Below are 2,765 nucleotides of genomic sequence, written 5' to 3'. Positions count from 1 at the left end.
GGGCATGTCAAAACATCTCAAGGGTCCCAAAAACACCTCAGACCCCAGAGGGTTAAGTTTGGTACGTGTAGTTCTTACTTGTTCTTTCCAGCTTTCATACAACTTGATGAATTTACTCTCCTTCTGAGAAACTTCTTGCTGCTTAAGCTCTTGCATTTTTGGAGTTAATTTTCTCTCTCGTGAAGATCTCCTGGGTTCATCTCTTCTTGAAGTGGAAGCAGTAGGTTTTGCTATTTGAAGTGACTGTATTTTAGCATGAATATCAGCTATGAGTGACTCTAATCTTTCCCTTTCAGCATCATCAGTTTGAAGTCTTAACTGTTCAGTTAAGCTAGTCAACTCTGCCTGAAGGGACTCAGTTTGCTCACTTGATTCATCATATTGTGATTTTTCTCCATGAACTGACATTGCAAAGTTTTTTTTAGCAAAACACTAACCTTCTAACTATTCACCACTACGTCAATTGTAAAGCATACACACCAATTAGGCTGTAAAAATCAAACAATATAAATACAAATAATTTATCTTTACTTTTTTCTTCTTCTTTTTTCTTTTCTTTCTCTTTTGATGTCCTTAAAGATGTAAAAGCAGCATAGTCTACCCTGCTGTTAATTGTGGAGCAGCACTCTTCTGCTTGTAACAGTGATGGAGTAAACAAACACTGTTCTCTGAAGCCTGTAGAAAGGATACTTGCAAAGCTGTAGTCTACGCTGTTAAATGTTGCCCTCAACTGCGTGCATAACGGCAAGCCTCGTCTCTGACGCTTTCTCTCTCCACGCGATAGTCCCGCGATCGTGCTTTCTTTTCGTATCCGACGTCTCTTCTGTTCGCGATGCGCCCGCGATCTCGTTTCCTCTTCTCATCCAGCCGATGCCGTTCCACTCTTTCAGCTGTCTGCTGTAATGGCGTCACGTTTTCACTATAGCTGCACTGGTCTGACGAAATAAAGGCCACGCTTCATACAGATGTCTTTTGTTGTTTATTTTTGTATCTCTCTCTTTAGTAGACACCATAGACACCGTGAAAACGTGTGCGCCTCTCAAACCATGCAGATTAGGCAATTCTTTTTCAGACTACATGTCGTTTCTCTGCATCCATGTTCGTTCTGACCCAAAATGACACAGACCCGCTCCAAACTGAACCGGGTCATGTGACATGACGTTTCCTACGTAAATCCTCCTTAAAGAACCCCTAACTTTAAACACCTCAAAGGGCCTACATTATAAATATCGGCTTCTGAATATCACAATTGTTTTTAAATTGAATGAACTCAAATTGACATTCATTTATAACAAAAACATAAATACACATCAACAAAAAAAGCATGTCCTTTGACAGTTACAGAAAGTAATAATACAATTTTTGGCGACTGGAAAATTGCAGCAGTGCACCGGTGATGACTTGAGCTTATCAGTCCCAGTAAGCAGGGTCTTAAATAGCACTATTGTGGCACTGACCACACCAAACAGTGGCCAAAAGTGATGTGCAGAGTTTTTTTTTTTTTAAATGACCCTACAAGTTAGCTTAAACCATCAAATGTAAAAGTCTGTTTGCCGCCGAGGGCGCCCTCTTGCGACTTCCGCCCCTCCCACCCGGCCCAAGCAGCAGCCTTCACCCGGGCCCGGTCGTGGAGGAAGCCGCAGGAAGGCGCCACCGCCCTCTCCAGCCCCGCACCCCGCTAAATGCCAGGCCAAGCGGCGCTCCTGAGACGGGCAGCTCAGGGATGGCTGTCAGTTCTTGCCAGGAGGTGGTAGCAGGACCACTCCTTCCCCCGGTGGAGGGCCGGGGGAGAATCTTTTGTTCTCCACTCCCCGCTGCTCACCCTCGGGTGGGCAGCACCCTAATGTGGTTAAAGAAAGAACTGACATCCCCATCCCTGAGCACACAGAGTTCTCGGATGGCAGTGCGCGCCGCCCACGGGCCTCGCCACTCTCATCCCCCTCTGCCCAGAGTTCTCGGAGGACAGTGTGTGCCGTCCCTGGGCCGTACCACTCTCATCCCCCTCTGTCGCCAGACCCCTGGCAGAGCAGGCCCCCGCGGAACGCTCATTCTTCCCTGGCCTCCTCTGTAAGGGGGCAGTTTATGACCATGCCCCCACACCGGGCCGCTATGCCGTCCACGTCCGGGCCGGTCATTCCGCTTTGCTGCACCACAGAGGGGACGTCTGTGGTTCGCATGACCCCGCTGGCACAGTACTTGGGAGCTTGGCTAGAGCTTCCAAACCTGTCCCGCTGGGTTGCACGAACCATCAGGCTCGGCTATGCGATTCAGTTCGCATGGTCTCCTCCCTGCTTCAGGGGAGTCCGCTCTACTATGGTCGGTGGCAATGCCCCTATCATGAGAGCAGAGGTTGCTACCCTACTGGCGAAGGGTGCGATCGAGACTGTCCTTCCAGCCGAAATGAGGTCCGGGTTCTACAGCCCCTACTTCATTGTTCCGAAGAAATCCGGTGGGTTACGGCCAATCCTGGACCTGCACATCCTGAACCCCCCCCCTTCACAGGCTGCCGTTCAAAATGCTCACGGCCAAACACATCTTCGAGTGTGTGCGGCCCCAGGATTGGTTTGCAGCGATCGACGTGAAGGACGCCTACTTCCATGTCTCCATTCTCCCTCGACACAGACCATTCCTGTGGTTTGCTTTCGGGCTAGCCCTGTCTCCTCGTGTCTTTACGAAGGTTGACAATGATTTTAAGCGGGACAGAGAGCAGCAGCTATTATTGCAGCAATTATTGGTAAGTATTGACGCATAATGTACATTGCTTA

The sequence above is a fragment of the Rhinichthys klamathensis genome, unplaced genomic scaffold (assembly GCF_029890125.1).
Source record: "Rhinichthys klamathensis goyatoka isolate OS25496 unplaced genomic scaffold, OSU_Roscu_1.1 h1tg000003l_1, whole genome shotgun sequence".
NCBI classification, from domain to species: Eukaryota; Metazoa; Chordata; class Actinopteri; order Cypriniformes; family Leuciscidae; genus Rhinichthys; species Rhinichthys klamathensis.
This window is presented reverse-complemented; position numbering follows the sequence as displayed.